This window comes from Mustelus asterias, unplaced genomic scaffold (genome assembly GCF_964213995.1).
Source record: "Mustelus asterias unplaced genomic scaffold, sMusAst1.hap1.1 HAP1_SCAFFOLD_84, whole genome shotgun sequence".
Classification (NCBI taxonomy): domain Eukaryota; kingdom Metazoa; phylum Chordata; class Chondrichthyes; order Carcharhiniformes; family Triakidae; genus Mustelus; species Mustelus asterias.
This window is the reverse complement of record NW_027590138.1, coordinates 696,073-721,719: the sequence shown is the minus strand read 5'-3', so window position 1 is coordinate 721,719 and position 25,647 is coordinate 696,073. Positions and strand designations below refer to the sequence as shown.

At 46.1% G+C, this 25,647-nt stretch overlaps 1 protein-coding gene across 1 annotated transcript in view; it reads left to right on the top strand.

The window, feature by feature from the left end:
• Positions 1-25,647, top strand: part of LOC144483900 (uncharacterized) — a 206,714-nt gene that overhangs the window by 63,574 nt on the left and 117,493 nt on the right.

Sequence of the window (25,647 nt, the reverse complement as noted above, 5' to 3'; positions counted from 1 at the left end):
CTGGCAGCGTCATCAGCTGATATCCAATAAGCTCCTGGGCTCTTTGCTCTGGATTCATCCAATTAGCTGAGAGCTCCTTTCTGCTCTAATTCATGACAGTAAGAACTCTCACAACACCAGGTTAAAGTCCAACAGGTTTATTTGGTAGCACAAGCTTCCGGAGCGCTGCTCCTAGAATCAGACAAACTGGGAGCACCAGCTCAGTACAATAAATTTTCAGCATTCTTAATATCGCAATCCGTCAACAGTATAAAATTTTAGAAAATGTTCATTAGAATGCATGCCTCTATTTCAGGTTTTATTTCTCTCATTGTTTTTCTGAACGAAATAACTGAATATTGTTTCAAAAGATGTAAAGGAGGAATTGTCTTGGGTTTGGATAAATTTGATTTAGCATTTTCACATACACTGGTATACAGTGGAAAGTATTGTTTCTTGCATGCTATACAGACAAAGCTTACCATACATAGAGAACATAGGGGAGAAGGACAGGAGAGGGTGCAGGATGCAGTGTTACAAATAAAACCAGGGTGTAGAGAAATAACAGCTTAATGTGTGGTAGATCTATTTAAAAGTCCGATGGTAGCAGGGAAGAAGCTGTCCTTGAGTCGGTTGGTACGTGACCTCAGACATCCGTTTCTTTTTCCCAACGGAATAAGGTGGAGAAGCGTATGCCCGGTGTGCGTGGGGTCCTTGATTATGCCGGGCGCTTTTCTGAGGCAGCGGGAAGTGTAGACAGAGTCAATGGATGGGAGGCTGGTTTGCGTGATGGACCAAGTTTCTTTCAGGACTCTTTGTAAAGAGCAGGGATGTGGACTTATTTGGATAGCCCCTGCGAAGTCCTGGCACAGGCACAATAGGTCAACAGACTCCTCCTTGTCTGTACGGTGTACAGATCTCCGTCTGCAACTGAAGTGACTGAACAAATAACTGCTGTCGGTGCAGACCTGGCTCAATATCACGGTGATGATATTAATTTGGATTAACCTTTCCCGCACAACAATCAAGAGCTCAAGGTTAACAAAATGCATAGAAATAAAGAGCAGTAAAATGCTAACATGCTTCAGCCGGCCCGAGTAACCATTTTCCTGAGGAATGGATAGCACCATAGAGTCATAGAGTCATAGAGGTTTACAACATGGAAACAGGCCCTTTGACCCAACTTGTCCATGCTGCCCTTTTTTTCAAACCCTGAAGCTAGTCCCAATTGCCCGCATTTGGCTCATATCCCTCTATACCCATCAGACCCATGTAACTTTCTAAATGCTTTTCAAAAGACAAAATTGTACCCGCGTCTACTAATACCTCTGGCAGCTTGTTCCAGACACTCACCACCCTCTGTGTGAAAAAATTGCCCCTCCGGACACTTTTGTACGTCTCCCTCTCACCTTAAACCTATGCCTCTAGCTTTAGACTCCCCCACCATTGGGAAAAGATATTGACTATCTAGCTGATCTACCCCTCATTATTTTATAGACCTATGTAAGATCACCCCTCAGCCTTCGACGCTCTAGAGAAAAAAAGTCCCAGTCTATCCAGCCTCCCCTTACAACTCAAACCATCAAGTCCCGGTAGCATCCTAGTAAATATTGTCTCCACTCTTTCTAGTTTAATAATATCCTTTCTATAATAGGGTGACCAGAAATGTACACAGTATTCCAAGTGTGGCCTTACCAATGTCTTGTACAACTTCAAAAAGACGTCCTAACTACTGTATTCAATGCTCTAACCAAAGAAAACAACCATTCTGAATGCCTTCTTCACCACTCTGTCCACCTGTGACTCCACTTTCAAGGAGCGATGAACATGTACCCCTAGATGTCTTTGTTCTGTAACTCTCCCCAACGCCCTACCATTAACTAAGTAAGTCCTGCCCTGGTTCAATCTACCAAAATGCATCACCTCGCATTTATCTAAATTAAACTCCATCTGCCATTCGTCAGCCCACTGGTCAATTGATCAAGATCCCGTTGCAGTCCAAGAAAACCTTCTTCACTGTCCACTATGCTACCAATCTTGGTGTCATCTGGAAACTTACTAACCATGCCTCCTATATTCTCATCCAAATCATTAATATAAATGACAAATAACAGCGGACCCAGTACTGATCCCGAAGGCAAACCTCTGGTCACAGGCCTCCAGTTTGAAAAACAACCCTCGGCAATTACCCTCTGGCTTGTGTCATCAACCCAATTTTGTATCCATTTAGCTACGTCGCCCTGGATCCCATGAGATTTAACCTTATGCAACAACCTGCCATGCGGTACCTTGTGAAAAGCCTTGCTAAAGTCCATGTAGACAACATCACCTGCACTGCCCTCATCTATCTTCTTGGTTACCCCTTCAAAAGGCTCCATCAAGTTTGTGAGACATGATTTTCCACTCACAAAGCCATGCTGAATGTCCCTAATCAGTTCCTGCGTCTCTAAATTCCTGCAGATCTTGCCTCTCAAAATCCCTTACAGCTTACCCCCCACAGGTATGAGGCTCACTGGCCTGTAGTTCCCAGGCTTTTCCCTGCAGCCCTTTTAAAACAAAGGCACAACATTTGTCTCCCTCAAATCTTCAGGCACCTCACCTGTGACTGTCGATGATTCAAATATCTCTGCTGGGGGACTCGCAATTTTCTCCCTAGCCTCCTACAATGTCCTGGGATACATTTCATCAGATCCCGGGGATTTATCCACCTTGATGCGCTTTAAGACTTCCAACACCTCCTTCTCAGTAATATGTGCACTCCTCAAGACATCACTATTTATTTCCCCAAGGCCCCGAACATCTATGCTTTTCTCAACAATAAATACTTATAAGAAATATTCATTTAGGATCTGACCCAGCTGTTGTGGATCCGCACATCGATGACCTAGTTGATCCTTAACAGACCCTACTCTCTTCCTTGTTACTCTTTTGCCTTTTATGTATTTGTAGAAGCTCTTTGTATTCACCAGTAGTTCACAATGTAGTCAACTTACTGAAGGGAGCAGTGACAGCTGTGAGGATTGTGAACTCGCAAACTGGGACGTTGTGCTTTTTTCCAAAAGAAAACTTATTCATAAAGTATCTGAAAGAACATTACAAAATACTTCAAAATGGCCATAACAGCAAGTGCAATAACATTCAAGCTTTCGACAATGAAGCTGTTGCACTCTGTGTATAATTAAAGGAATATTACAGAATTTTTCAGAACGGTTTTTACAGAAAGTGCAATAACGTTTAGGTTTCGGACACAGATAATTTTGCACTCTGACGCGCTTCAACGCATTCAATGAAACATTACAGAACGTTGCAAAATGGTCATTTCAGAAAGTGCAGTGATACTGAAGTTTTCTGCAAAGATAATGTTGCACATTGAAGAGCTTCAGTGCAATCAATGGAACATAATACATATTTCAAGATCGTCAATACAGGAGGGGCGATGTTATTTAGGTTGTCTACATTGAACAAGTTACACTCTCAGGTGCTTCAGTAGAATTGCGAGACGTGTAATATTCACTGCATTCATTCAATGTGAGTCCAACAGCACGGGGCGTTCATATAGAGTTCTGCTCCCCTCAGATCACAATGGCCGAAAGATCGCAGTTTTCCTCATTGCGCCTTTGCAGCAACAGCCCCAAGGTTTAGTGCGTCCCTCAATCGGTAGCCCTGTGGCCTGGAATGTGTTGTCTGCAACACTCGATCGAGGACAATTCTTTGCACATGAAGATCAACTGGTTTCGGGAAGGCAAATGGTGTATTTTACCCAGTTGAAAATTCTCCAACAGCAATTGGTGCTTGTCTCGGTTTGTCCCTGGGAACAGCCCGTAGAGCACAGAGTCCTTCGTCACGGAGTTGCTCAGGATGAACCACGACCAATAAAAAAAGCTTCTCATCACCTCGGGATATAACTGGATAGTTTATCTGCGACGTGCGGGTTTTGTGTCTCAGTGACTCACTGACACAGTAACACACCCCAGCGCCTGATACCGATGTGCTGTCTCCATTAGGACTGGTCAAACGTCTTGTTGAGTGAATGAAGAGTTTGAAGAGTCTGTGGTGTTTCTGCTAACAGATGAAATGACAAATTTCAGGCCACGGTTCTGTTGCAGGCTGAACGAGCGGATGCTCTCAGGGCATCAGGTGATTGTATTTCATTGGATTTCAATCGATTGTCTCTTTTGTGTTAATATCTGCTGTGATTGAGAGATCGCAGATACTCCACCGATAATTGTCCATGCAAAAGAAAGTTGTTTTTTATGGTCAACACTCTCCTTCAAAAATTGCTCACTTAAAATCAAAACGGGAAGCTGCAATTCCACTAATTGCCGTTTCCTGGTTTCGGCATTCTCTCGATCCAGAATATTAAAGGAGAATGACGTCAATGGAGGTTTAATGGAATACGTAATCATATATATTACTTCCATGGTAAATATCTTTCATATCGTCACCGAGGACAAAGTAGAAATGCAACACTGATGTATGGTTTTCGATTAGTTGCCTTGGGACAGAATTTTCATATATCCTTTACAGTAAAAGGCAGAATTATCTCCTTTGCTCAGCCAACTCGGAGTTTCAAAGTCGCAAATGTTTAGCTCAGTTTCTCTCTCCACAGAGTCTTTCCAGCAATTTTCTGTTTTTATTTCAGATCTCCCCTATCATATGTACACATAGACATGCATTATTTCATATTGGCACCGAGAACATTCCTGTCGGTTGCAATTCCTCCTGTGTTTCATTATATCCAAGGAAATGACTAATAACGGCATTTGGTGTGGAAATTAATATTTGATATTAATGCGGGAGTGTTTGATATGTCTGTCGATATGTTGGGCGTTGGATATACATGATTTGTACTATGTGCATTGGCTGCAAGTTGTTGATTAATCTCACTCCTAACAACAGCAACATGCATCACATTCTGGAGTACTTCCATGGAGTGGAATGTAAAATGACTACTGGAATTTTTTCAAAGTATCAAAATATTACGATGGACCTGAGCACCAGCTGATGGTCCATTATGCGGGATATCTGTTATTGAAACCTGTAAGGGAGAGACAAGGGAGAAATGTAGGTGGAGATATGGGAAGAAAACAAGAGGGATTGAATAATTGGAATTGGAGTCGAGACCTGGAGTTAAGCAGAGCAAGAACCGGTGATATAAATGAATGAATGAGGAATAGATTTAGAGGAAGATACAATCAGAGAAACAGCTGCAGCAAAACAGACATATACGAACTAAAAAATGGGGAATATTTGTTCCAAGTGTTATTTTCACTCGCAGATATTTGATACATTCTGTGTTTTGTTGCAGAAATAGTGATGATTCTGTGTCCAATGATCAATCTGAATTAAGCGTTCTCCAAGCACAGAGCATAATGCTGGATTGTAAATACTCGACAGCTACTCTCCCTACTCTGTTCCTGTATCCCAGCGAAACTCCGAGATATTTAATGAGGATTTATAGCCCGGAGGATGTGGAAAAATATTGCCTACTTTGTACAAAGGAACACTGTTCCTCAAATGTCACCAGGACGCTTCTCTCCGATACCGCCTTGTGTTTCTGCTGCAGAGATAGAGCGGATCCCGGACAAAAGCACCGCACTGATAGTTCCAGTTCGTGATCAGCAGAGGGCGCGCTCACCCGAAAAACAGTGAGAGTAACAGAAATGTATTATAATTCCGAGCGAAGGCACTCACCAAAGTGAGTTCGTGGTGCGTCAGCTGACAATTTGTCTTTGGTGTTATTTCCTAGTCTGTATCAATTATTGGTCAGCCCTTTCCCATCTCCCCTTTCCGTTTCTCGGTCCATTTGATCACAGTCGGTACACAGCGTGCTTTGTGAATGCTTTTTTGCGAATATTACTGAATTTCCCCACAATGCCACTGTCATTTCGAGCGTAATTTTCGAGCTTTGTTGTTTCCTGACACCTTTTACGGACCAGAATCTCTGCCTTACCATAACTAGATCAGGATTTTCTTCTGATGTGAATAACACCAAAGGACACCTTGCCCCGATAAGGACATTAATTATATCCCAGTTCAGTGTTCTTCCATTTACTCGCAGTCACCTCACCAGACTGGGAATTGTGGACAAAACATGTCGCACATTTTCTCTCTGTTCGCAAGCATGGTTTGAATCACAAATTTAAACCCACTACCGTCTTATTTCTTTTTTTCGGGTTTGAACCTTGGAGAGTCTGTCATTCAGCCACTGTCCTTTGATGTTATCAGTGATCGGTGGATATGTACGTCGAGATCTCTCTGCTTATCAATACTCCGACGGGTTCTATCTTTCCTATATAATCCCGACATGCATTGGACCTTCCAAAATGCATTATCTCACACTTGTCCAGAATAAACTCCATCTGCCATTTTTCCGCCCCAGTCTCCAACCGGTTTATCTTTTGCTGTAGCTGTATCCTCTGACAATCCTCTTCACTCTCCGCAACTCCACAAATTTTTGTGTCGTCTGTGAACTTACAATTATACCAGCTACATTTTCCTCCAAATCATTTACATATACTACGAACAGCAAAGGTTCCGGAACTGATCCCTGTGGATCATGGCTAGTCACAGCCTTCCAGTCAGAAAATCACCCCTCTACCGCTACCCTCTGTCCTCTTTTTTTTAGGTCAAACCAAACCAAATAAACAAACTCAGATTAAATCAGGACAAAGTAAAAGGGGCAGCTCCCCAAAAAGGAGGGGGAACAGCCCGAACAGAAATCAAAGTACAAAGGAAACTTAAAAACATCAAATTAAAATGTGATTATTGGGGTCAATAATGCACCCAACCCCTGCCGTGCCCAGCGGGCGCGGAAAGCGTCAACCTCGCCCGTGGACACCGCATGCTCCCTCTCCAGGGACACCTGGCCGCGAACGTAGCCGCGGTAGAGGGGAAGACAGTCAGGATGGACGGCCCCCTCGATCGCCCGCTGCCTGGACCGGTAAATGGCGCGTTTCGCCAGGCCCAGGAGCAGGTTCACGAGGAGGTCGCCATCCCGACCCTCCCCTCTCCGCACCGGGTGTCCGTAGATCAGGAGCGTGGGACTGAAGTGCAGACAGAACATCAATAAAAGGTTCTTCAGGAAAACATAAAGGGAGTGCAGCCTAAGACACTCAACATAGACATGGTCCACGGACTCCACAAGGCCGCAGAAAGGGCAGTCTTCGGAGCCCGTGAACCAGTGAACCCTACGGTTGTGCGGAACTGCTGCATGCATCACCCTCCACCCCAGGTCCCCGACGTAATTGGGGGAGATCCCTCCGTAGAGGGACCTCCAGCGGGGACCTCCGCCGCCCGGCGGCAACAAGGCCCGCCAAGGTGTATCCGGGCGACAGGCGAGGAGGCAGTAGTGGAAGGTGTGCAGCAGCAGCCCGCACAGGAAACGCCTCCGCGCGGTAGAAAAAGGCACGGAGGGCATTTCCGCGAGGCGGCTCAGGCTGTGGGGCACCTCACCCAGGGAGGGGGGCTGAGGCTTTGGGCCAATGTGGAATTCCGCCCGACCTCTTTTTAGGTCAAATCAAACCAAGTAAACAAACTCAGATTAAATCAGGACAAAGTAAAAGGGGCAGCTCCCCAAAAAGGAGGGGGAACAGCCCGAACAGAAATCAAAATACAAAGGAAACTTAAAAACATCAAATTAAAATGTGGTTATTAGGGTCAATAATGCACCCCAACCCCTGCGGTGCCCAGCGGGCGCGGAAAGCGTCAACCTCGCCCGTGGACACCGCATGCTCCCTCTCCAGGGACACCTGGCCGCGAACGTAGCCGCGGTAGAGGGGAAGACAGTCAGGATGGACGGCCCCCTCGATCGCCCGCTGCCTGGACCGGTAAATGGCGCGTTTCGCCAGGCCCAGGAGCAGGTTCACGAGGAGGTCGCCATCCCGACCCTCCCCTCTCCGCACCGGGTGTCCGTAGATCAGGAGCGTGGGACTGAAGTGCAAACAGAACATCAATAAAAGGTTCTTCAGGAAAACATAAAGGGAGTGCAGCCTAAGACACTCAACATCGACATGGTCCACGGACTCCACAAGGCCGCAGAAAGGGCAGTCTTCGGAGCCCGTGAACCAGTGAATCCTACGGTTGTGCGGAACTGCTGCATGCATCACCCTCCACCCCAGGTCCCCGACGTAATTGGGGGAGATCCCTCCGTAGAGGGACCTCCAGCGGGGACCTCCGCCACCCGGCGGCAACAAGGCCCGCCAAGGTGTATCCGGGCGACAGGCGAGGAGGCGGTAGTGGAGGGTGTGCAGCAGCAGCCCGCACAGGAAACGCCTCCGCGCGGTAGAAAAAGGCACGGAGGGCATTTCCGCGAGGCGGCTCAGGCTGTGGGGCACCTCACCCAGGGAGGGGGGTTGAGGTTTTGGGCCAATGTGGAATTCCGCCCGAACAGGGGAACGCTCGGGCGGGATCCCACCGCACGCCTGCGCCGTCTCAAGTTTGCGTGCAGTTTCGGGGCCGAGCACGACCGTCCTAAGGTCTAGGATGGCTTTGGTCGCGGCATCTTTCATATTAAATTAATAATTGTATTTTTATTTACATATAAATCACCTCCCGGTGGCCAGTCTGGTTCAGAATTTCAGTCACTTTCTCCATTTCTGAATAGTCGTTTTTTTTCTTAAAACAAACGGCGGGTGTCGGGGCTGGTGGTGACGTCACTGGAGTAGGACGGCCAGTCCTTCCCCACCACTGGCTCCTGATGTTCCGCCAAAGAGCTGCAGCTGGTCCAGGGTACGGCCAAGATGTGACATTGTGAGGAGCAGCAGCAGCAGCTGCAGGGAGTGTCCCAGTGACCCCTGGCGCCAGGAGGGGAAACAGCAGCAAGCACAGTCTCTGCCCAATGACTTCCCCCAGGTCACCCCCATCCATCCCTCCATCCATTGCTCCCTCCCTCGATCGGTCCCTCGATCCGTCCATCCCTTCCTCCCTCCATCCGTCCCTACATGTGTCCCTCCATTCACACAACAAGAACTATTCAGTCTGCACAGCAGCTTCAGTCTCATTCCCCAGTTTGTTTTCCACCCTTTATCACACCAATTCTTCTCCCACATATTTCACATCATTACATTATAACACAAACTTGATAACCTCTCCAATTTGACATTTGTTCAGGAGTACAGACAGCAGATAAATGATCAACTACAACCCCACCCTGGGCTATGGTGATACATTTATACATTATCTCATCACACAATAAAACCCACACACCGGTTTTAAGTTTGCTTCCGTTACCCAGCAGGTTGAGTAAACTGAAATTGACATCAACACTTTATGGTCTCTGTCTGTCTCTGTGTTTGTGAGACTGTCCGGAATAGTGTGTATGTCTGTGTGTGTGTGTCTCTGTGTGTTCTTCTGAGAGTATATGTTTTTGATTTTGTTGTATTTGATTTATTATTGTCATGTGTATTAGTATACAGTGAAAAGTATTGTTTCTGTACTTAAAACGCGCTGTACAAAAAACCCATACCGCACATAGAGAACAGTAGGAAGGCTCAAAACGCCAGGTTAAGGTTTATTTGGAATCACGAGCTTTCGGAGCGCTGCTCCTTCATTACGTGAGTGGAAAAGTAGGTTTCAAAAACACGGCATTACACGCACATAGAGAAGGAAAGGAGAGATTGCAGAATGTAATGTTACAGTCATAGCTAGGGGGTAGAGAAAGGTCAATTTAATTAAAACATTGTTATCGATTTCAAAAGAATTAGAATAGAGTTTTAGAAGCAAAGACCGAGAGTAAAAGATAGCATTAGAGAGATGCGGGGCACAGCATGCAATAAGTCGCTATGGTCCGACGCCATCTTGATTTTTTTTGGTTTGTCTCTGTGTTTATCTGAGAGTGTGTGTGTGTTTGCTTTTGTCTGAGTATTTATTAGTATGTGTCCGTATGTGCGACTTTGCTTGTGTCTATTTCTCTGAGATCGTGACTGTTGTTTCCTGAGTCTGTGTGTGCGTGTGCTTGTGTCTGTTTGCTTGTCTGTTCATGTGTGTGTATGTGTGTGTATTATGCTGAAAGTGTGGGTCTGTGAGTTTACAACCTTGCCTATGTTGCTTGACTGAGATCATATGTGTGCCTATGTTGGACTGTGTGCGTGTGTTTCTGTGTACGTGACTGTGTTTGCCTGGGTGCGTGACTGTGTTTCTGTGTACGTGACTGTGTTTGCCAATTCAGGAAAGTCAGGGGGCAGAGTTGAATATGGTTGCCATCACAAAGGAGAAAGTGCTAGAGAAACTAAAAGGTCTGAAAATTGATAAATCTCCGGGCCCAGATGGGCTACATCCTAGAGTTCTAAAGGAGATAGCTGAAGAAATAGTGGAGGCGTTAGTTATGATCTTTCAAAAGTCACTGGAGTCAGGGAAAGTCCCAGAGGATTGGAAAATCGCTGTTGTAACCCCACTGTTCAAGAAGGGAACAAGAAAAAAGATGGAAAATTATAGGCCAATTAGCCTAACCTCAGTTGTTGGCAAAATTCTAGAATCCATCGTTAAGGATGAGATTTCTAAATTCTTGGAAGTGCAGGGTCGGATTAAGACAAGTCAGCATGGATTTAGTAAGGGGAGGTCGTGCCTGACAAACCTGTTAGAGTTCTTTGAAGAGATAACAAATAGGTTAGACCAAGGAGAGCCAATGGATGTTATCTATCTTGACTTCCAAAAGGCCTTTGACAAGGTGCCTCACGGGAGACTGCTGAGTAAAATAAGGGCCCATGGTATTCGAGGCAAGGTACTAACATGGATTGACGATTGGCTGTCAGACAGAAGGCAGAGAGTTGGGATAAAAGGTTCTTTCTCAGAATGGCAACCGGTGACAAGTGGTGTCCCGCAGGGTTCAGTGTTGGGGCCACAGCTGTTCTCTTTATATATTAACGATCTAGATGACGGGACTGGGAGCATTCTGGCCAAGTTTGCCGATGATACAAAGATAGGTGGAGGGGCAGGTAGTATTGAGGAGGTGGGGAGGCTGCAGAAAGATTTAGACAGTTTAGGAGAGTGGTCCAAGAAGTGGCTGATGAAATTCAACGTGGGCAAGTGCGAGGTCGTACACTTTGGAAAAAAGAATAGAGGCATGGACTATTTTCTAAACGGTGACAAAATTCATAATGCTAAAGTGCAAAGGGACTTGGGAGTCCTAGTCCAGGATTCTCTAAAGGTAAACTTGCAGGTTGAGTCCGTAATTAAGAAAGCAAATGTAATGTTGTCATTTATCTCAAGAGGCTTGGAATACAAAAGCAGGGATGTACTTCTGAGGCTTTATAAAGCACTGGTTAGGCCCCATTTGGAGTACTGTGAGCAATTTTGGGCCCCACACCTCAGGAAGGACATACTGGCACTGGAGCGGGTCCAGCGGAGATTCACACGGATGATCCCAGGAATGGTAGGCCTGACATACGATGAACGTCTGAGGATCGTGGGATTATATTCATTGGAGTTTAGGAGGTTGAGGGGAGATCTGATAGAAACTTACAAGATAATGAACGGCTTAGATAGGATGGACGTAGGGAAGTTGTTTCCATTAACAGGGGAGACTAGGACGCGGGGGCACAGCCTTAGAATAAAAGGGAGTCACTTTAGAACAGAGATGAGGAGAAATTTCTTCAGCCAGAGAGTGGTGGGTCTGTGGAATTCATTGCCACAGAGGGCTGTGGAGGCCGAGACGTTGAGCGTCTTCAAGACAGAAATTGATAAATTCTTGATTTCTCGAGGAATTAAGGGCTATGGGGAGAGAGCGGGTAAATGGAGTTGAAATCAACCATGATTGAATGGTGGAGTGGACTCGATGGGCCGAATGGCCTTACTTCCGCTCCTATGTCTTATGGTCTTATGGTCTTATGGGTGTTTGTGTGTGTGTGTGTTGGTGCCTATGTGCTTTTCTGTGATTGTATGTATGCCTGAGTGCTGACTGAGTGCTTATGTGTTTGTCTCTAAGTGTGTGTGTTTTGTGTGAGAGATTGTGTGTATCTGTGTGTTTGCATCAGAGTGAATTTGTATGTGTGTGCCTGTGTGTTCGTTTGATAGTACAGCTGTGTGTGGGTCTGTGTGTGTATATTTGCCAGCGAGTGTGTCTGTGTGTGTGCATGCATGTCTGAGAGTGTATGTTTTCTTTGTCTGTTTGTCTGAGTTTTTCTCTATATATTTCTGTGTGCAAGCGTTTGCTTGAGTGTGTTTGTCTGAGTGTGTTCTTGTGATTGTATCTTTGTCTGTGACTGTGTGCCTGTGTTTTTCTGAGAGTGTCTCTGTGTTTGCGAGTTGTCCTGTGTCTGTCCGTCTAAGAAATACGTGTGCCTGCATTTGCCTGTGTGTTTGCGTGTATGTTTTCTGTACTTGTCTAAATGCGTGTGTGTGTTTGTGTCTGTGTGGTTGTCTGTGTGTGTGTGCATGTATTTGTCTGACAGCGTGTCTGCGTGTCTGAAAGAGAGAGAAAGTATGTGTGTGCGTGTGTGTGTTTGTCTGAGCGAGTATATCCGTGTATGGGCCTGTGTGTGCGAGTTTGCCTGTATCGGTTTTTGTGAGATCATGTGTGTGCGTGCTCGTGACTGTTTCATAGAAATCATAGAAACCCTTCAGTACAGAAAGAGGCCATTCGGCCCATCGAGTCTGCACCGATCACAATCCCACCCAGGCCCTACCCCCACATCCCTACATATTTACCCACTAATCCCTCTAACCGACGCATCTCAGGACACTAAGGGGCAATTTTTAGCATGGCCAATTAACCTAACCCGCATATCTTTGGACTGTGGGAGGAAACCGGAGCACCCGGAGGAAACCCACGCAGACACGTGGAGAATGTGCAAACTCCACACAGACAGTGACCCAAGCCGGGAATCGAACCCAGGTCCCTGGAGCTGTGAAGCAGCAGTGCTAACCACTGCGCTACCGTGCCGCCCATCTGTCTGTTTGTGTGTGTGTGTGTGTTTTTCAGAGGTGCGTGTGTCTGTATGTGTGTATGTGTGTATGCGTTTGCGAGTTTGCTTGTGTCTGCTTTTCTCAGATCTTGTGTGTTTTTCTGAATGTGTATGTGCTGTGTATGTATATGTGTGTTGGTCTCGGATTGTGTGTGTGTGTGTGTGAACATTTGAAATATATCAAAATGTATGATATACTTGGCATTATGGTGACATGGCTCCAAGGTTAGCAAGGATGGGAACTAAACATTGAGGGCCATTCGATGTTTAGGAAGGACAGACAGAAAACAAAAAAAATGGAGTACATTGTTTCTTAAAGCGGGGCAGCACGGTGGCAGAGTGGTTAGCACTGCTGCCTCAGTGACAGGGTCCCGGGTCCAATTCCGACCTCGGATCACTGCCTGTGTGGAGTTGGCACATTCTCCCGGTGTCTGCGTGGGTTTCCTCCGGGTGCCTCAGTTTCCTCCCACAGTCCAAAGATGTGTGGGTTAGCTTGATTGGCCATGCGAAATTGACCCTCGTGTCAGGGGATTGACAGGGTAAATAATTTGGGTTACGGAAATAGGGTCTGGGATTGTGGTCGGTGCAGACTCAATAATCCGAATGGCCTCCTTCTGCACTGTAGGGATCCTATGTGATATTGAAGAAAGACATTAGCACAGAGGATGTGGAAGACTGGTAAGGGAACTGTGGCCAAGCCATCGCGTACAAGGGAAGAAGAAACATGCAAATTGGCAAATAAATCCATAGACCTGAGAATTTGGAGCAGTTTCAATTCAGCACAAAAGGAATTGATTCGGAAGGGAAAAAATAGAGTATGAAAGTAAGAAGGCGGGAAACATAACAAATAGTTGATCCATTTGTGGGCATTTTCGAAAATATATTTAGACTCTAAACTGGTCGCTACAGATTGGAGCGTAGCTAATATACGCCCGCCATCCAAAAAGGGAGGTAGAGAGAAATAGGGTGAACCATAAGGCAAAGAGCCGAACATTAGAACTGGGAAATTGCTCGAATCAATTATTAAGGATTTCATAACTCAGCATTTGGAAGGCAGTGGTAAAATCAGACGAAGTAAACATGGATTAGCAAAGGGGAAATCATGCTTGGTAAATTGTGTGAGAATGTAACTAATAGTGGTGACCAAGGAAAACTGGTGGGTATGGGTTATTGAGACTTTAAAAGGCTTTCGGCAAGGTCTCATATAGCGTACGACCATAAAAGTGGCCTGGATAGTGTCTTGAGCTGGATAGAAAGCTGCTTAGCAGATAGGAAGCAAAGAGTTGGCAGAAATGAGTGTTTTTCCAATTGGCTGGTAGTGACCAGTGGGGTACCGCAGGGATCCATGCTAGGAGTCCAACTGTTCATATTATGTATAATTGATTTCAAAGAGGGAACTAAATGTGTTTTCTCCAATTTGCAGGTGACGCAAAGTTAGGTGAGAGGGTGAGCTCTGAGAAGGATGCAGCGATGCTTCAGCGTGATTTAAACAGGCAGAGTGATTGGGCATATGCATAGAAGATGCAGTATAATGTGGGCAAATGCGAGATCATCCACTTCGGTGGCAACAATAGGACGGCAGATTATTATTTGAATAAATTGAGAGGTGAATATTCAGCGACAGCTTGGCATCCACGTGTATTGGCGCTGAAAGAAAGCACCACAGGTTCAGCAGGCGGTAAAGAAGGCAAGTGGTATGCTGGCCTTCATAACGATAGCATTTGAGTATAAGGATAGGGATATTTTACTGCAATTTTATAGGGCGTTGGTGAGCCCACAACTGGAGTATTGTGTGCAGTGTTGGTGTCCTTATCTGAGGAAGGATGTCCTTACTGCAGAGCGAGGGCAGTGAAGATTTACCAGACTGATTCCTGGTCTGTCGTGTGAGGAGAGACGAAGTCAGTTAGGATTATATTATTTGGAGTTTAGAAGAGTGAGAAGGAATCTCATAGCGACTGATAAAATTCTAAATGTATTAGACAGGGTAAATTCAGAAAGAATATACCAGACGGCTGGGGAGTCGAGAACTAGGGGGGTCATAGTTTGAGGATAAGGGGTAAAACCTTTCGAACTGAGGTGAAGGAGAAACTTCATCACCCAGACAGTGGTGAATCTGTGGAATTCACTACCACAGGAAGTGATTATGACCAAAACGTTGCAGGATTTCAAGAAGAAATTAGACATAACTCTTGGGGCTAAAGGGATCAAGGGATTTGGAGGGAAGGCACGATCAGGATATTGAATTTGATGATCATCCATGATCATAATGAGTGGCGAAGAAGGCTCGAAAGGCCTTTCCGGTTTCTATTTTTTCTGTTTCTGTGTGTGTGGGTCTGTGTATGTTTTTTGTTTTCCCTGAGCAACAGTGTATATCTTTCTCTGCATGTTCTTTTGATACTGCATGTGTGTGTCTGTCTGGGGTCTGTGTGGGTGTATCCGTGCGTATGATTTCTGAAATTCTGTTTGTGTGTGTCTGTGTTTGTGATTGTCTGAGTGTGTGTATTTAGCTGAGAGGCAGCGTGTGTGTATGTGTGTCTGAGTTTGTCTGAGCATTTGTGTCTGCTCTATGAGAGTGTGTGTGTTTCTATGTTCTTGTTTGAGTGTGTGTATATTTGTATTGTCTGAGAGTGTGTGTTTGTGTTTGCTTGTCAATGTGTGTGTGTGCCTGTGTGTGTGTTTATCTGACAGTGTGTGTATCTATGCGTGTACTTGTGTGCATGTATGTATCTGTGTGTGTGCGTGTGTATATTTGTGTGTGTTATTTTGCCTGAGGTAATCTGTGTGTCTTTGTCGACGTCTGTGTTTGTGTGTGTCAGCTTTTGTCTAAGAGAGTTTGCATTTCTGTCTGAGTGTGTGTGTATGCCTATGGGTGTGTGTTTGTGTGCGTGTATTTGTCTGTGCGTTTGGGTGCGTGTTTGTATGTGTGTTTGTTTCTGATTGTCTGAGTGTGTGCGCGCGTTTACCTGAGTGTGTGTGCATGTCTGAGTGTGCGTTTTCCTGTGTGCGTGTTTATTTGAGTGTGTGTATGTGCGTGTGTGAGAGTATGTGTGCGTGAGAGAGAGTGAGAGAGAGAGAGAGAGAGAGAGAGAGAGTGAGATTCCTCACTATACTCCATGACTGCAAGGCTTACTGATGGGGCTCCCTTGCACTGAAGCACTTACAGTAGCTCCTGCTCATCGCATGCTCACTTTTCGATTTACTCTTTCAGCGCTGAGCCGTTAGGTTCAAATCTACAGCACACATAAGAACAGATTAATTTCTATGCCCTGAAACCGTCGAAACAGCCCAGAATGTGCCTTTCTTTCTGCTTTTGGACTCTGCAGTTGTACTTTTGGTTCTTGCCGTTTGCAGCCTAATGTTTGAGTTGTATTATTTTCTGCACCTCTGGTCATCCAGAGGAAAGACAGAGAGAATCGTGGCATCCGCCTGTTCCCGCTGTGCAATGGGCAGTCAGCAGGGGGCGGACGTAGGGCGCATCTGGACACTGAAACAGAAATGTTCATGCATTCATATGGGTTGCTCAATAATTAATTCAAATCTGAATAACATATTTGGAAGGTGGAGATCGTAGGGCAATGACCATGTCACTGAAGAGTCCGAGACTAATATTCTGGGCACAGGGGTTCAATCCAATTCCCCACCCAGCACCCTCAGTGCACCGAATGCAATTTGAATTTTTGTATTCAGCAATAACTTTTAAGTTTATTTATTTGTGTCACAAGTAGGCTTACATTAATGCTGCAATAATGTCACTGTGAAAATCCTCTAGTCGTCACACTCCGGCGCCTGTTCCAGTACATTGATTTAGAATTTAGCTTGGTCAATGCACCTAACCAGTACATCTTTCAGACTGTCGGAGGAAACCGGAGCACCCGGAGAAAACCTAAGCAGACACGGGGACAACATGCACACTTCGCACAGATAGTGACCCAAGCCAGGAATCGAACCCGGGTCCCTGGTGCTATGATGCAGCAGTGCTAACCACTATGTCAATGTCCCGCCAATCTGGGTTTAGATAGGAAGGCGAGAAAGAACATACTTCTTATAGATGGGGTGCACCACAAGTTCACCAGACTGATACTTGGGATGTAAGCATTGTCCTTTGAGGAGAGATTGAGGTGTGCATTCAATTAAATTCTGAAGAATGGGAGATCTCATTGAAAGATATACATTTCTGACAATTCCAGGATTATGACCCAGCAGTACTGAAGGAACTGCCGATATATTCCCAAGTCGGGATGGTGAGTGACTTGGAGGGTGAATCTCCTTTTGATGGTGTCCTCAGGTATCTACTGCCCTTGTGATTTTATCGCGGTAATGGCTGTGGCTCGTGGAAGTATTGTCTGGTGCTCTGGAAACACGAGTTCAAATCCCACCAACGGTGACAGGTGGAATTTAAATGTAATTAATACAAATGCAGATTTGAAAATTCGGCTGAATAATAGAGAACTTAAGAAAACTGTCATCCGTTGTTGCAAAAGCACATTCTGCGCACCAATGCTGTACCAATGCTCAATGGAGTTTGGAAGAAAATGGGGGTTCTTATAGAAACGCATACAATTATGAAAGGAATAGATAAGATAGAAGCAAGGAGGTTGTTTCCATGGCAGATGAAATTAGAACTAAGGGACAAGGCCTCAAAATAAAGATGAGGAGATTTTGGGCTGTGTTGAGGAGGAACCTCTTCACCTAAATGGCTGTGAATCTGTATAAATCTCTGTCCAGTGAAGCAGTTGAGGCTACATCGTTAAACGTTTTTACGGCAAAGATAGATTTTTGAGCAGTTAAGGAATTCAGGGTTATGGTGAGTGGGCGGGTAAGCGGAGCTGAGCCCATGAAAAAATCAGCCATGATCTTATTGAATGGCGGATCAGGCTCGGAGGGCCAGATGGCCTATTCCTGCTTCTAGTTTTTATGTTCTTTCAGAAAGGAAATCTGCCTACGACCTGGACTATGTGTGAGACAAGACCTAGAGAAATGTGGCCGACATTTAGCTATCTTCTGAAATGTTTAGTGAGACAAGAGGCGAGAGGCTGCAGCAACCACATAGGGCGGAAGAATAAAAATAACTCTTCATCTCTTACATCTTCCAGCCCTCATGCAAAGACATGAACCAGAAACCTTAACTCGGTTTCTCACTTGCAGTTACGGCTGGCATGATGCAAGCAGCGTTTCCTGTTTTTGTCAGAAATGCTGCACTTTGAACTCTTACGTTCACGCTGGTTTCTTCCCTGAAAAGAAATGTGTGGCTCATTTCGAGAATTCCAACGCACAACCTGTTTTCATCTTCACTCTTCCTGCCTACGAGTCCCTCCTTAGCCTGCTGCAATGCTCCACTGAAGCCCCAAGGGCACTCTTTACAAATAAGGGGTCGCACGTTTAGGAGAGGAAGAGTGGGGAGGTTTTCCTCTCAGAGGGTCATGTGCCCCTGGAAGTCCCTTCCTCAGAAGGCAGTGGAAGCAGTCTTTCAATATTTTTAAAGGCAGAAGGAGCTAGATTCTTAGTAAACAAGGAGTGTGAAAGGTGATCAGTGTTGGCAGAAGCTTATAATGAGATCGGCCATAATCTTATTTACTGGCAGAGCAGGCCGGAAGTGACCAACTCCTACTTCTCAGTAGCCTGTATGTTACTGTATACATATTAAAATTTCACGGCGGCTTGGTAAGGCGCACGTGTAAGAGACGGAGCAAGAACTGTTCCTGGAATCGAAGATGAGCAAGTCGGGTTTACATTGTCAATTGTTAGGGTTTGGGATTCATTGTCTCAAAGACCAGAGTAAACATTTCCGTGGTGACTTTCAAAAGAGAATGATTACAAAATCGAAAGTATAACATGCAGAGGGACATGTGCCAACGGCAAATGCAGTGGGTTTTTTTGAGCTCATTGAGATAGCAAGCATGCGCTCGTTAGGCCGAATTGCCTCGTTCCTTAATGTATGAACCGGATGAGTGACAGGATTGACTGGAGTGCAACACTTTCATTTGATTCACTAATAGTTGCTGCCTGAAGAATCGGTTAAACAGATACTTGTTAATTCTTGGATTCTTTCTCAATAATTTTCATTCATTGGGCTATCAGTATTATTCGCAAGGCCAAAAATTGTTGCTTGTCCGAAACGCAAATTACTGCGGATTCTATAATCCAAAACAAAAACAAAACATTCTGGAATATCTCAGTGGGTCTGACAGCATCTGTGGAGAGAGAATAGAGCCAAAGTTTCGAGTCTCGATGACGATTCGTCAGGGCCATCCGGACTCGAAACGCTAACACTATTCTCTCTTCACAGATGATGTCAGAGCTGCAGAGCTTTTCCAGTATTTTCTGGTTTTGTGTTGCTCTTGCTAATTTCCCTTGAACAGTATAGTTTGCTAATGGCCATCTCCCCAGGGGAGGGAATGGCGTAGTGATATTATCGCTCGAGTATCAATCCAAAAACTCAGCTAATGTTCTGGGGTCCCGTGTTTGAAACACAATTCAATAAAAATATCTGAAATTTCGAATCTACTGATGACAGTAAAATCATTGCCAATTGTCAGAAAAAAAAACAGTTGGGTCACGATGTCCTTTGGGGAAGGAAATCTGCCGTGCTTACCTGGTTTGGCCAACACGTGAGTCTAGAGCCACATCAATGTGGTTGACTGTCAACTGCCCTCCAAGGGCAACTGGAGATGGTCAATAAACGCCCATGTTCCATGAATGAATAAACAATACTGCGTGTCAGGAGTCATGAAAGCCAGACGGCGTAAAGACCGCAGATTTTCTTTCTTAAGGCGGGGAAGCTCGACTGAATTGGGGAGTTGGAATGGGGTTATACGAGGAAAGATCGGACAGAGTCCATTGGAGTGCAGAAGATTGAGTGATGATTTTTTGAAACATATATGATCTTTTTTGGGCGGAGGGGGGGCGGTTGTTGTGGGGAGGTGGGGGTTCGGAGGGGTAATGGGGCCAGCGGTGTGAGGGTGGAAGCTGACGGAATGTTTAACCTTTGCGGGACAGATAGGAAAGAGGGCGAAGAAAATAATTGTTTCTTCTCTCAGATGCCTGTATGCCTTTGGAACTGTCGTCTGCAGAAATCTACTGCAGCTTCAGTCGCTGGGAAAGTCTCTGAAAAGATTCATGCTTGTCGACAGTTGGCAACATCTGGCCTCTCACCCCTCCCCCCGCACTGCCTAACTGCCACCTCGCTGCTGGAGTTTCCAGTCCCGGGTGATTAAACCACACGTTCTGGTCTTTGAGTAAACTGAGAGGCTCAGCGACCTCTTGACTGAAACCGCACACTCGGCTCACATCCTGCTGCCGTTGGTCGCCTTGTCAACCAGACCCTGGTTCCCCCAATCAGCAGTGAACGCATGTATCATTTTATCTCAACAGTTTCTATCAAAATAAGCAAGCCAAAGTCGATTAACCCCCCTACTGCCGAGAAGCAAAAGAAAATCAACACCTGATAGGAAATTCAGAGCATGGACTTCGAGACTGAGAAGTGTAATTTGTGCCATTCCTGTTCGAGAGCTGGATCATTCCTCTTAAAATATCAAGTACAGGTTGAGAAGTCACACGAAAGTTTTATGGGTTTGTTGCTCGGGGGAGCGGTCTCTGGGCAAGTCATCCAGAGTCCTCGGCACAGTGGTTAGCTCTGCAGTGCCAGAGGTACGGGTTCGATTCCAGCCTTGGGTGGCTGCCTGTGTTGAGTTTGCACGTTCTCGCCGTGTCTGCGTGGGTTTCATCCGGGTGCTCTGGTCTCCCTCAGTCCAAGGATGTGCAGATTGGGTAGATTGGCCATGGCAAAATGCACCTTTGTGCCCACAGATGTGCAGGTTAGGTGGATTGACCGTGGGCAGAGGGGAGGGTCTGGGTTGATTTCTCTTTCGGAGAAGCAGTGCAGACTCGATGGGCCGAACGGCCACTTTCTGCAGTGTATGGTTTTTACGATTCTATTATTATATTCTATGGTGAACACGGGCACAAAACCCACCATGATCAATTGTTCCTCCCTCCCCCTTCAGGGGTGTTGTAACGGCATGACGATTAATCCAGAAAGCCAGGGCTAAAGCTTCGGACACACATGAGGATTGCATTCCTGCCATGGCAGTTGGAGAAATCTGAATTCAATAAAAGCAACCTGGAATTCAACAATCGAACCATGAGTCAATTGTTGTTAAAACCCATCTGGTTCACTGCATGAGACTTCAAGTACAACACCATGGTCAATGCAAGCCACGCGGTTCAATGGTGATTCGGGATGGGAAATACATTCTGGCCCTGCCGGAAATGCACGTACCGCTGGGTGAAGCAACAAATACATTGTGTGTGGGAGTCGCTGGCCTGGCTAACGTTTATAGCCCATTCCAAATGGCCCTAATCACTGCTGCAGCCAATGTAGTCAAACCAGGCACAGGAGCAGCGTTTCGCTTTGGGTATTGGGAACATTTTTGGGTTCTTCTCGCTTCCAGGTGACCAGTTAGCTCTTCAATTCGTTATTCCTGTCAGGAATTACCTTAACTTCCATTGTTTTTCGTTGTTATATTTTTCGGCGGTTGGGGAGGGGGGTGGGGCGGGGGGGGGGGGGTGGGGGTGGGGGAGGATGTGAGTGGGGGGACGGCATTATAATGGTTAGACCACCAAAATAAAAGCGTTTCTGAATGGAGGGCTGTGACAAGTGGCGTTCCTCAGGGATCAGTGCTGGGACTTTGCTGTTTGTAATATATATAAATGATTTGGAAGAAAATGTAACTGGATTGATTAGTAAGTTTGCAGACGAAACAAAGGTTGGTAGATTTGCGGATTGGTAGACCTGCAGATAGCGATGAGGACCATCTGAGGATGCAGCAGGATATAGTTCGGTTACAGGCTTGGGCGGAGAGATGGCAGATGGAGCTCAATCCGGACAAATGTGAGGTAATGCATTTTGGAAGGTATAATGCAGATAGGAAATATACAGTAAAGGGCAGAACCCTGAAGAGTATTGATAGCAGAGGGATCAGGTGTAAAGGTCATTGAAAGTGGCAACCCAGGTGGAAAAGGTAGTCAAGAAGGCATACGGCATGCTTGCCTTCATCAGCCGGGGCATTGAATTTAAAAATTGGCAAGTCATGTTGCAGCTTATAGAACCTTAGTTAGGCCGCACTTGGAATATAGTGTTCAATTCTGGTCGCTACACTACCAGAAAGATGTGGAGGCTTTGGAGAGGGTACATAAAAGATTTACCGGGATGGTGCCTGGTATGGAGGGCATTAGTTATGAGGGGAGGTTGGAGAAACTTGCGTTGTTCTCACTGGAACGACGGAGGTTGAGGGGTGACCTGATAAAAATGTGCAAGATTATGAGGGGCATTGACAGAGTGGGTAGTCAGAAGCTTTTTTCAACAAAGAACAAAGAACAATACAGTACAGGAAGAGGCCCTTCGGCCCTCCAAGCCCGCGCCGCTCCCTGGTCCAAACTCGACCATTCTTTTGTATCCCTCCATACCCACTCCGTTCATGTGGCTATCGAGATAAGTCTTAAACGTTCTCAGTGTGCCCACCTCCACCACCTTGCCTGGCAGCGCATTCCAGGCCCCCACCACCCTCTGTGTAAAATATGTCCTTCTGATATCCATGTTAAACCTCCCCCCCCCCCCCCGCCTCTCACCTTGAACCTATGACCCCTCGTGAACGTCACCACCGGCCTGGGAAAAAGCTTCCCACCGTTCACCCTATCTATGTCTTTCATAATTTTATACACCTCTATTAGGTCTCCCCTCATCCTCCGTCTTTCCAGTGAGAACAACCCCAGTTTACTCAATCTCTCCTCATAACTAAGCCCCTCCAAACCAGGCAACATCCTGATAAACCTCCTCTGCACTCTCTCTAAAGCCTCCAAGTCCTTCTGGTAGTGTGGCGACCAGAACTGGATGCAGTATTCCAAATGCGGCCGAACCAACGTTCTATGCATCTGCAACATCAGATCCCAACCTTTATACTCTATACCCCGTCCTATAAAGGCTAGCATGCCACATGCCTTTTTCACCACCTTCTCCACCTGTGACGTCACCTTCAAGGATCTGTGGAATTGCACACCCAGGTCCCTCTGCGTATCTACACCCTTTATGGTTCTGCCATTTATCGCATTGCTCCCCCCTACATTAGCTCTACCAAAATGCATCACTTCGCATTGATCTGGTTTGAACTCCATCTGCCATTTCTTTGCCCAAATTTCCAGCCGATCTATATCCATCTGTAGTCTCTGACAATGTTCCTCACTATCGCCAATTCCAGCCAATTTCGTGTCGTCCGCAAACTTACTGATCACCCCAGTTACATCTTCTTCCAGATCGTTTATGTAAATCACAAACAGCAGAGGTCCCAATACAGAGCCCTGCGGAACACCACTCGTCACAGGCCTCCAGCCGGTAAAAGGCCCTTCCACTCCCACCCTCTGTCTTCTGTGACCAAGCCAGTTCTCCACCCATCTAGCCACCTCCCCCTTTATCCCATGAGATCCAACCTTTTGCACCAGCCTACCATGAGGGACTTTGTCAAACGCTTTACTAAAGTCCATAGAGACGACATCCACGGCCCTTCCCTCGTCAACCATTCTAGTCACTTCTTCAAAAAACTCCACCAGGTTAGTGAGGCATGACCTCCCTCTCACAAAACCATGCTGACTATCGTTAATGAGTTTATTCCTTTCTAAATGTGCATACATCCTATCTCTAAGAATTCTCTCCAACAACTTCCCTACCATGGACGTCAAGCTCACCGGCCTATAATTGCCCGGGTTATCTTTCCTACCCTTCTTACATAACGGGACCACATTAGCTATCCTCCAATCCTCTGGGACCTCACCTGTGTCCAGTGATGAGATAAAGATTTGCGTCAGAGGCCCAGCGATTTCATCTCTCGTCTCCCTGAGCAGCCTTGGATAGATTCCATCAGGCCCTGGGGATTTGTCAGTCTTTATATTCTCTAAAGAACCTAACACTTCCTCCCTTGTAATGGAGATTTTCTCTAATGGTTCAACACTCCCCTCCGAGACACTCCCAGTCAACACATCCCTCTCCTTTGTGAATACCAACGCAAAGTATTCATTTAGGATCTCCCCTACTTCTTTGGGCTCTGAGCATAATTCCCCACTTTTGTCCCTGAGAGGTCTGATTTTTTCCCTGACACCCCTTTTGTTCCTAACGTATGAATAAAATGCCTTGGGATTCTCCTTAATCCTGTCTGCCAAGAACATTTCGTGACCCCTTTTTGCCCTTCTAATTCCTCTTTTGAGTTCTTTCCGACTTTCTTTGTATTCCTCCAGAGCTCCCTCCGTTTTTAACTGCCTGGACCTAACGTACGCCTCCCTTTTCTTTTTGACCAGTCCCTCAATTTCCCTGTTTATCCACGGTTCTCGAATCCTACCCTTCCTATCGTTCTTTTTTACAGGCACATGCCTGTCCTGCAGCCCTAACAACTGTTCCTTAAAAGACTCCCACATGCCAGTTGTGGATTTACCCTCAAACAGCCTCTCCCAATCAACAACTGCCAATTTCTGCCTAATCCCACTAAAGTTAGCCTTCCCCCAATTCAACACCTTACCCTTGGGACACCACTCATCCTTTTCCATCGCTATCCTAAAGCTAACAGAATTGTGGTCACTATTTGCCACATGTTGCCCTACTGAAACTTTGAAGACCTGACCGGGCTCATTCCCCAGTACTAGGTCCAGTATAGCCCCCTCTCTAGTCGGGCTATCTACATATTGTTCCAAAGAACCTTCCTGTACGCATTTTACAAATTCCTCCCCATTCAGAGTCCCAGCTCTAAGCGATTTCCATTCTATACCAGGGAAATTGAAGTCTCCCACTGCAACAACCCTATTTTTTCCTGCACCTATCCAGTATCTCCTGACATATCCGTTCTTCCACTTCCCTTGGGCTGTTGGGGGGCCTGTAGTATATCCCCAACATAGTGACTGCGCCCTTCCTGTTTCTGAGCTCCACCCACAGTGACTCGTTACACGACCCCTCTGAATTGTCCTCCCTCTGCACCGCTGTAATATGTTCTCTAACTAATACTGCTACTCCCCCACCTCTTTTGGCCCCTCCTCTGTCTCGCCTAAAACACTTGTACCCCGGAATATTCAGCTGCCAGTCCTGTCTCTCTTTCAACCAAGTCTCTGTCACCGCAACTACATCCAAATTCTTCGTAAGCATTAAGGCCCTAAGTTCGTCTGTCTTACCTGCTACGCTCCTTGCTTTGAAGTAGATGCACTCCAGACCTCCAGGCCCAGTGAGTTCATCCTCCCCCAGAGTGCTCTTCTTCTTTGCCAGCCTTGTCCTGGCCCCAAGCTCGTCCCCAGCCTCGACACTTGGAGACCTAATTTTTTGATCCCCACCCCCCTGCCATATTTGTTTAAAACCACCCGAACTGCACGAGCAAAACTCCCAGCCAGGATATTCGTGCCCTTCCAATTTAGTTGTGACCCATCCTTCTTGTACAGGTGCCATCCTCTCTTGAAAACTTCCCAATGATCCAGGAAAATGAAGCCCTCCCTCCTGGACCAGTCCTTTAGCCAAGCGTTCAATTGTATTAACTCCCTATTCCTAGCCTCACTGGCACGAGACATTGGGAGCAGCCCAGCTATTGCCACCCTGGAGGCCCTACCTTTTCGCCTACTTCCCAACTCCCTGAATTGCTCTCGTACGATCCCCCTGCTCTTCCTATCTACGTCATTTGCACCAATGTGTACAACGACATCCGTTTCTTTATCTTCCCCTTTTAATATGCCTCCTATCCGCTCG